The 10,385-nt window shown below is 48.5% G+C and overlaps 1 long non-coding RNA gene across 1 annotated transcript; it reads right to left on the bottom strand.

Annotated features, from left to right (window-relative positions):
* Nucleotides 1–1,249: 1,249 nt before the first annotated feature.
* On the bottom strand, nucleotides 1,250–1,901 carry LOC119126172. Its single transcript, XR_005098601.1, has 2 exons — nucleotides 1,564–1,901; nucleotides 1,250–1,401 (listed from the first exon to the last, which is right to left on the bottom strand). It is a non-coding gene; the product is annotated as an uncharacterized LOC119126172 (long non-coding RNA).
* Nucleotides 1,902–10,385: the final 8,484 nt, after the last annotated feature.

Here is a 10,385-nt window from a genome sequence, read left to right as displayed (position 1 = left end):
GTTTCAGTGTCAATAAGCAGCCTTATTATTCCCTCTTTTATCAAAACTCCTCAGTTATGTCCGCCCCAGCACCCAAACACATCCCTTTTGTCCCATACTCCACCAACTTTGTAATGCTTCAGCAGTCTTTAGCAATGTGTCCAGTTTGACTTCATGTCTCCTCTTAGATTCTCATGATGATGATTCAGGGCTGGATCGTCCGCCATTCTCAAATGCATCCATCTTGTCTTTGTTCTTTCAGTCCATTTTCTTTTTGATCTGCAACTGTGTGTATTCCACCAACTGTATGGTTCTTGTCCTGTGAAGAGCTGTGCTTGCCCCCTTCAAGCATGATCATAGTTCCTGTTGTTCTCCCAAAGGTCAAAGGTGTCTCATGACCAGGGACAGTCCTCTGTTGATTTTGAGACAGCCAGTGGAGTACGAGGACTCAGTTCAGGACTTGTGCCACGTGCTAGGGCAGAACACACTGGGACACAAATTTCACAAAACTATCTTCGTGTTATCAGTCTTCCTGTGTAGTATTGGTTCCTTACACCCCAAATCTTCCTATTAACATTTTGTATCCTATCAGTTGCGCACACTCATCATCTTACTATCAAGCCGCCCTTATCAAATGCTTTTTTTTTTTTTTCCTTCTGAGTAATCCATCCACCCTACCCATTAACACGGCTAAAATCCTCGTTCCAGTGTTTATCATCAAATAAAGTTCCGAAATCCTTTGTATTAAACTGTAATGTAATTTAACATTCTACCAACATGGTTGTATATGCGGTAAATGTTATTGATCAATCTATAGGTCATACAGCGCCTGTGTTCCAACTATGACACTCCTCCTTGATTTACCATCTCATAAGTTATTGTTGTCAGCAGCGCTAAATGATAGTGCTTGAAAGTGAATGTCTCCTTGCCCAATTTACAACACATGCCACATTTCAGCCAGTATTTATTTATGTATTTATTTTCCATCCTCATGTTAGCTGGCATATGTCAGAATTAAAATGTAATTTTGCTTTTAATTTTAAGTCTTTCTGAATTGCTATATCCTTCCTGCACCGAGATAAACTGTTAAATATATCTTTAAAAACAAACAAAAACAATCTATGCTCCTGCACAGACTCTTAAAAGTGGCACCCAAATGCCAGATTACAAATCAAACCTCCTTCACTCTCACATTTTTTGATAAAACAGTCTACTTATCTAGACACTGTCATCACCTACTAAATAATGGCCTGCAAATATAATGTTGTTGCTGTGGTCCCTCAAAACATGTGACTAGAATTTGGACAATTATTAACCCCCATCAATTGATCAATTATCTCCTCACTAAATTCCTAGCCTGTTAACCTATCTGCATAAAGAAGACATTTACAATGCAGGGGATAAGAGAATAACAAGGAACACCTGAACCCTAACCCAAGAACACAAGGAAAACCTAACAATAAACAAAATAAACCCAAACCACAATCAAAACCCAATAAACTAGGACCATGACATACATATGTAGACCAACACAGTACTCAAAATATTTCCTCATTAAAATTTTAGCCTTTTTGTGTAGAGCACCATTGATTTCTAATCATTGACCTAATTTTATCCTTAATTCAATCCCAATCACGAATGCCCCCTACTTAATAATTTACTTGGTGTTCTTTTAATAAAAAGTGCCCCCTTGCAATGTCGTTTTTATTTGTTGTTTTTAACTCAAAGTGATTTAAATCTTTGATTTATTCTTACATGTAACCACCTTGTATAGTCTAATGTCCGAATCGATCAATAATTCCTCCTAAATGTAACATCTGCAATCACAATTTAATTTTATCCAATTCTACAATGTATGTTCTCTCTTACTCTCACATTTTTTATGAGGGCTGGGCACTCTCCTCGTTGGACCAGTTTCTACCCACAACTGGGGGGGGGGGCAACTGAAGTGCGGAGAGCCTCGCCACCACCAGGTCGCACAATGCAACCCCCCACCTCTGTCCAAAATGTGCATTTGTGCCCACCTGACCGTTTGGCCCAAACTTTAGAGCGGCACCCTTTTGAAAACAAAAACGGTTACAGTTTAACCTCACCTCACAATGGGATACAACCTTCATGCTAATTATATATACCGTTTTTTCCCATGTATAATACGCACCCTAAAAATGGCATGTCGATGCTGGAAAAAAGCCTGTACCCATGTATAATACGCACCCAAATTTTGACTCCTACTTAAGTCCGTAAACGTAAAATTATTTCAGAAAAAAGATCATCTTTGGGAACAACCGGATGTTATTCTGCCGGTCAGTATCACTGCGCATGCAGTAGCAAACTCGATAGCGAAGAAATATGTGAGACTCTCAACGGGATCACCAATATTTGAGTGATGTTCCAATTATTAATTATTATTATAATAATATATATAATATATATAATAATTATGTATTTATTATTCACAATTGTCATGGTGATCTTTCTGGTGATTTCTTAACTAGGCTGGATGTATTTTTTTTGTTGGCGTTGATTTCTCCGACTGCCCCGAAAGGAACCACCGCGATCAGTTAAGTTAAAATGAAAAGAGAGGAAAGTGACGTGCGGACATGCGAAAAAGGCGGCTCTGTATGGGAGAGAAGTTGAAGAGGAATAAAAACACCCTTGGAAACCAAAACTTGCCCCTCGTCGTGACTCGGAGCCGCAACAAATGTTTCGGATTTGTGTGGGGGACATTGTGACAGCAAACGAGCAGGTGATCGAGCAAGCGTCTGATACGAGAGCATTGTGTTCGTATGGAGCGTGTTTGAAGTGAACAGCAGAGAAGAAAGGAACAAGGCAAAGTGTTGTGAAATAAAATATTACCTTTAATACGCATTTTGTTATTTGCTGATTGAAATTGCTAATTAAACTGTGAATTGAAACTAATAGGAAGAAAACTGAACTCTCGCTCTTTATATAGCTGACGTGTCTTGCGCATCCGTTCTGCGCATACTGTAATGGCGGCCTCCGTATGATATCCGATCTGCGATGGAGATTAAAAAACAAACAATATTTGACAATAACACACCATCAAGGATTGCATCATCGCATCAAACGATGTCATCAATTATGAATTTTACTGACTAAGTGTGTTGGGCAGGATGGCTGAATGCGATGCGCGATTGACAACAAACATAGGTAGAGAACTGAAGTCTCGCTCTTTATATAGCTGACGTGTCTTGCGCATCCGTTCTGCGCATACTGTCATGGCGGCCTCCGTATGATATCCGGTCTGCGATGGAGATTAAAAAACAAACAATATTTGACAATAACACACCATCAAGGATTGCACCATCGCATCAAACGATGTGTCGTCAATTATGAATTTTACTGACTAAGTGTGTTGGGCAGGATGGCTGAATGCGATGCGCGATTAACAACAAACAAGAAAGGTGTGATTTCAAGTTTTATTTCGAGGGAGATTTTCTTCAAAAATTGTTGTACCCACGTATAACAAGTGCGGTGGGCTGGTTCTGCTCGACATCGGCGAAAGCGAGTTTTGTGGCGATCTGGACTTTGAAGCGGGGACAATAAAGATCTATTCTATTCTTAAAGGCGCTCGGTCTGCTCCGTCCTGGAACGTCGCCGGACTCGCCTGCTATTCCTCCCCCGGTTGGGCGTCCGGGCCTGGCTGGCGGCCAACCCAGCTCGCCCGGCCGTGCCTTCTATTCTTCTGGCGAACGTTCGATCGCTGGACATCAACATGCCTGCTGAGTTCTGCGGACCGGACAGTGCGTAGCTGCTGTGCATCTGGAGCGGATGGCGTGCTATCGGGCGGACCGGGCCATTGTACGAGGGGGAACATCGCGAGGAGGTGGACTGTGCGTCTACATCCGTGACGAATGGTGCCGGGACTTTGTTGTGGGATGCCAGCACTGCTCGCCACTGGCGAAGTTTGTGATCTCCAGGCTGTTGGGGTCCTGAACTCTCTCCCCGTTGTTTTACTTGTGTGTTAATCGTGTGATGTGTCTCGTCACCGTGGTATAGGGGGAACGGTATTTCGGTTTCTTTGTGTGTCTTAGCATGAAGGAATTGACAATAAAGCTGACTCTGACTCTGACTGATAATGCGCACCCAAGATTTTAGGACAATAAATTAGTTATATTTTGCGCATTATACATGGAAAAAAACGGTATACATTCTTTATCAAATTCTTGTTAAGCCATTTTTCTGACTCCAACTCACATGCAAAATAAAAAAATCAACAATTTTATACAAATCAACTTATTGTTCTTCATGAACCACAAATCATCACTTCCACCCCATGAACAGCAGCACCACAAATAATCACTCACTTCTCCAGCTGCGTCGCTGTCCCATCTGACAGCCAAGCCTGCTTTCCACACAATATCAACATAGACACACTTCAACAATTATGTAGTGACCTGGTTACCCTTCGCCCTAGACAACAATATAAGTCTCTAAGGTCCCACTATTGAGGTCGCCAGGCATCCGTCCTGCTACAGTGCCTTGCGAAAGTATTCGGCCCCCTTGAACCTTTCAACATTTCGCGACATTTCACGCTTCAAATATAAAGATATAAAAGTTTAATTTTTTGTCAAGAATCAACAAGTGGGACACAATCGTGAAGTGGAACAAAATTTATTGGATAATTTAAACTTTTTTAACAAATAAAAAACTGAAAAGTGGGGCGTGCAATATTATTCGGCCCCCTTGCGCTAATACTTTGTAGCGCCACCTTTTGCTGCAATTACAGCTGCAAGTCGCTTGGGGTATGTCTCTATCAGTTTTGCCCATCGAGAGACTGGAATTCTTGCCCATTCTTCCTTGCAAAACAGCTCGAGCTCAGTGAGGTTGGATGGAGAGCGTTTGTGAACAGCAGTCTTCAGCTCTTTCCACAGATTCTCGATTGGATTCAGGTCTGGACTTTGACTTGGCCATTCTAACACCTGGATACGTCTATTTGTGAACCATTCCATTGTAGATTTGGCTTTATGTTTTGGATCATTGTCCTGTTGGAAGATAAATCTCCGTCCCAGTCTCAGGTCTTTTGCAGACTCCAACAGGTTTTCTTCCAGAATGGTCCTGTATTTGGCTCCATCCATCTTCCCATCAATTTTAGCCATCTTCCCTGTCCCTGCTGAAGAAAAGCAGGCCCAAACCATGATGCTGCCACCACGTTTGACAATGGGGATGGTGTGTTCAGGGTGATGAGCTGTGTTGCTTTTACGCCAAACATATCGTTTTGCATTGTGGCCAAAAAGTTCGATTTTGGTTTCATCTGACCAGAGCACGTTCTTCCACGTTTGGTGTGTCTCCCAGGTGGCTTGTGGCAAACTTTAAACGAGACTTTTTATGGATATCTTTGAGAAATGGCTTTCTTCTTGCCACTCTTCCATAAAGGCCAGATTTGTGCAGTGCACGACTGATTGTTGTCCTATGGACAGACTCTCCCACCTCAGCTGTAGTTATCTGCAGTTCATCCAGAGTGATCATGGGCCTCTTGGCTGCATCTCTGATCAGTCTTCTCCTTGTTTGAGATGAAAGTTTGGAGGGACGGCCGGGTCTTGGTAGATTTGCAGTGGTCTGATACTCCTTCCATTTCAATATAATTGCTTGCACAGTGCTCCTTGAGATGTTTAAAGCTTGGGAAATCTTTTTGTATCCAAATCCGGCTTTAAACTTCTCCACAACAGTATCTCGGACCTGCCTGGTGTGTTCCTTTGTCTTCATGGTTCTCTCTGCGCTTTAAACAGAACCCTGAGACTATCAAAGAGCAGGTGCATTTATACGGAGACTTGATTACACACAGGTGCATTCTATTTATCATCATCAGTCATTTAGGACAACATTGGATCATTCAAAGATCCTCATTGAACTTCTGGAGTGAGTTTGCTGCACTGAAAGTAAAGGGGCCGAATAATATTGCACGCCCCACTTTTCAGTTTTTTATTTGTTAAAAAAGATTAAATGATCCAATAAATTTCGTTCCACTTCACGATTGTGTCCCACTTGTTGTTGATTCTTGACAAAAAATTAAAATTTTATATCTTTATGTTTGAAGCCTGAAATGTGGCGAAATGTTGAAAGGTTCAAGGGGGCCGAATACTTTCGCAAGGCACTGTATATCAGCGATGCCTTCACCTTTTTTTTTTTTTCTTTTTTCACGGGTCCCCGACTCGTATTGGTGGCCTGGCCGATCCAATCGACCCTGACCTTAGGCAACAGTGCAAAGTCCCTAAGCGTCTACTATTGAGGCCATTGGCATCCCACAAGTTCCACGAGTACCTGACCCTTATGGTGGCCTGGCCGATCCAATCGACCCCGACCTTAGGCACCAGTATAAGTCCCTAAGTGTCTACTATTGAGGCCACTCTGGTGCCCATATGCTAGTCACTGGCACCCCACAGGTTCTCCACGGTGTGAGTTTCCTTCGCTGATCAGACGAAGTCCTCACCACCTTTCTCCTTTTCTTTTCCACAAGACGTCACTTTTTCACCAGTTCCCATACAAGCATAAATGTATATACAACCACAATTCCTGAACACAGAGCTAAAATTATCCATCCATCCATCCATCTTCTTCCGCTTATCCGGGGTCGGGTCGCGGGGGCAGCAGCTTCAGGAGGGACTCCCAGACTTCCCTCTCCCCAGCCACTTCATCTAGCTCATCCCGGGGGATCCCAAGGCGTTCCCAGGCCAGCCGAGAGACATAGTCTCTCCAGCGCGTCCTGGGTCGTCCCCGGGGTCTCCTACCGGTGGGACATGCCCGGAACACCTCCCCAGGGAGGCGTCCAGGAGGCATCCTGATGAGATGCCCGAGCCACCTCATCTGGCTCCTCTCAACGTGGAGGAGTAGCGACTCTACTCCGAGTCTCTCCCGGATGACCGAACTCCTCACCCTATCTCTAAGGGAGAGCCCGGACATCCTGCGGAGAAAACTCATTTCGGCCGCTTGTATCCGGGATCTCGTTCTTTCGGTCACGACCCATAGCTCGTGACCATAGGTGAGGGTAGGAGCGTAAATCGACCGGTAAATTGAGAGCTTTGCCTTTTGGCTCAGCTCTCTCTTTACCACGACGGACCGGTACAGAGTCCGCATTACTGCCGACGCTGCACCGATCCGCCTGTCGATCTCGCGCTCCATCCTCCCCTCACTCGTGAACAAGACCCCAAGATACTTAAACTCCTCCACTTGGGGCAGGATCTCATCCCCGATCCGGAGAGGGCATTCCACCCTTTTCCGATCGAGGACCATGGACTCGGATTTGGAGGTGCTGACCCTCATCCCGACCGCTTCACACTCGGCTGCGAACCGCTCCAGTGAGAGCTGGAGATCACGGCCTGAAGAAGCCAACAGCACAACGTCGTCTGCAAAAAGCAGAGACGCGATGCTGAGGTCCCCAAACCGGACACCCTCAACGCCTCGGCTGCACCTAGAAATTCTGTCCATAAAAATTATGAACAGAATCGGTGACAAAGGGCAGCCTTGGCGGAGTCCAACCCTCACTGGGAACGAATCCGACTTACTGCCGGAAATGCGGACCACACTCTGGCATCGGTGATACAGGGACCGAACCGCCCTTATCAGTTGGCTCGGTACCCCGTACTCCCGAAGCACCCCCCACAGAACCTCCCGAGGGACACGGTCGAACGCCTTCTCCAAGTCCACAAAACACATGTGGACTGGTTGGGCGAACTCCCATGCACCCTCGAGGATCCTGTTGAGGGTGAAGAGCTGGTCCACTGTTCCACGGCCAGGACGAAAGCCACACTGTTCCTCCTGAATCCGAGGTTCGACCTCCCGACGGACCCTCCTCTCCAGCACCCCTGAATAGACCTTACCAGGGAGGCTGAGGAGTGTAATTCCCCTGTAATTGGAACACACCCTCCGGTCCCCCTTCTTAAAGAGGGGAACCACCACCCCAGTCTGCCAATCCAGAGGCACTGTCCCCGATGTCCACGCGATGCTGTAGAGACGTGTCAGCCATGACAGCCCCACAACATCCAGAGCCCTTAAGAAATCCGGGCGGATCTCATCCACCCCCGGGGCCTTGCCACCGAGGAGTTTTTTAACTACCTCAGTGACTTCAACCCCAGAGATTGGAGAGTCCGCCTCAGAGTCCTCAGGCCCTGCTTCCACAATGGAAGGCGTGTCGGTGGAATTGAGGAGGTCTTCGAAGTATTCTCCCCACCGACACACGACGTCCCGAGTCGAGGTCAGCAGCACGCCATCTCCACTGTAAACAGTGTTGACGTTGCACTGCTTCCCCCTCCTGAGACGCCGGATGGTGGACCAGAATTTCCTCGAAGCCGTCCGGAAGTCATTCTCCATGGCCTCGCCGAACTCCTCCCACGCCCGGGTTTTTGCCTCAGCAACCGCCGAAGCCGCGTTCCGCTTGGCCATCCGGTACCTGTCAGCTGCCTCCGGAGTCCCGCAGGCCAAAACGGCCCGATAGGACTCCTTCTTCAGCTTGACGGCATCCCTTACCGCCGGTGTCCACCAGCGGGTTCGGGGATTGCCGCCACGACAGGCACCAATGACCTTACGGCCACAGCTCCGGTCGGCCGCCTCAACAATGGAGGCGCGGAACAAGGTCCACTCGGACTCAATGTCCCCCGCCTCCCCCGGGACGTGGGAAAAGCTCTGCCGGAGGTGGGAGTTGAAGCTCTTCCTGACAGGGGATTCCGCCAGACGTTCCCAGCAGACCCTCACAGAACGTTTGGGTCTGCCAGGTCGGACCGGCATCTTCCCCCACCATCGGAGCCAACCCACCACCAGGTGGTGATCAGTTGACAGCTCCGCCCCTCTCTTCGCCCGAGTGTCCAAAACATGCGGCCGCAAATCCGATGACACGACTACAAAGTCGATCATCGAACTGCGGCCTAGGGTGTCCTGGTGCCAAGTGCACACATGGACACCCTTATGTTTGAACATGGTGTTCATTATTGAAAATCCGTGTCGAGCACAGAAGTCCAACAATAGAACACCGCTCGGGTTCAGATCGGGGGGGCCGTTCCTCCCAATCACGCCCTTCCAGGTCTCACTGTCATTGCCCACGTGAGCATTGAAGTCACCCAGTAGAACGACGGAGTCCCCAGAAGGAGCGCTCTCCAGCACTTCCTCCAGGGACCCCAAGAAGGGTGGGTACTCTGAGCTGCCGTTTGGTGCATAGACACAAACAACAGTCAGGACCCGTCCCCCCACCCGAAGGCGGAGGGAGGCTACCCTCTCGTTCACCGGGGTGAACCCCAATGTGCAGGCGCCCAGCCGGGGGGCAATAAGTATACCCACACCTGCCCGACGCCTCTCACCGTGGGCAACTCCAGAGTGGAAGAGAGTCCAGCCCCTCTCGAGAGGGCTTGTACCGGAACCCAAACTGTGTGTGGAGGCAAGTCCGACTATATCTAGTCGGAACTTTTCTGCCTCGCACACCAGCTCGGGCTCCTTTCCAGCCAGAGAGGTGACATTCCATGTCCCAAGAGCCAGCTTCTGCAGCCGGGGATCAGACCGCCAAGGTCCCTGCCTTTGGCCGCCGCCCAGCTTGCAATGCACCCGACCCCTTTGGCCCCTCCCACAGGTGGTGAGCCCATGGGAAGGGGGACCCACGTTTCCTTTTCGGGCTGAGCCCGGCCGGGCCCCATGGGCGAAGGCCCGGCCACCAGACGCTCGCCTTCGAGCCCCGCCTCCAGGCCTGGCTCCAGAGGGGGGCCCCGGTGACCCGCGTCCGGGCGAGGGAAAACGTGATCCATTAATTTTTATCATCATAAGGGGCTGATGAGCCGTGCTTTGTCTGGCCCCTCACCTAGGACCCGTTTGCCATGGGTGACCCTACCAGGGGCATGAAGCCCCAGACAACATGGCTCCTAGGATCATAGGGGCACGCAAACCCCTCCACCACGATAAGGTGACGACTCACGGAGGGGAGAGCTAAAATTATTAATTTTTAATTTTACTCTGCTTTCACTCCACAAGATGGAGTTTTTTCCAAGATGGCGGCGCCCCAGTTGGCCGCGGCGGGTCTCAGCAATCGACGAGGATTTTCACAAAATATGTCGCCTAGGACACTACAAACAACACAAAGTTTAGTTTATCCATCCAGTAGATTAGTGTATGATCGCCAGCGCCTGCTGGAGGTACGGTCATCGAGTGTTTTCGGACTCGTAGCCACAACTACCCTAGTCTGTTTGCGTAGCCCCGGAGTGCTTAGGGCACTAGCCCCAGAAGCTCACGACGCAGCGGGCTCGCCGGGCAGCACACGCCGGAGGAGGAGTAAGCGTAGGCGGTGTGACCGGCGGCGAAAGCGCGGCTGTCGAGGTGGGCTAACGGCTAAGCTTAGAGCTAACCCCTACAAACCGCCGCTTCCATCCATCTTCCTCTCCAACGTCCGCTCACTGGATAATAAAATGGAC

This window comes from Syngnathus acus, chromosome 8, assembly GCF_901709675.1.
Source record: "Syngnathus acus chromosome 8, fSynAcu1.2, whole genome shotgun sequence".
Taxonomy (NCBI): domain Eukaryota; kingdom Metazoa; phylum Chordata; class Actinopteri; order Syngnathiformes; family Syngnathidae; genus Syngnathus; species Syngnathus acus.
Note: the sequence above shows the minus strand (reverse complement) of the source record. Positions and strands in the feature narration are given on the sequence as shown.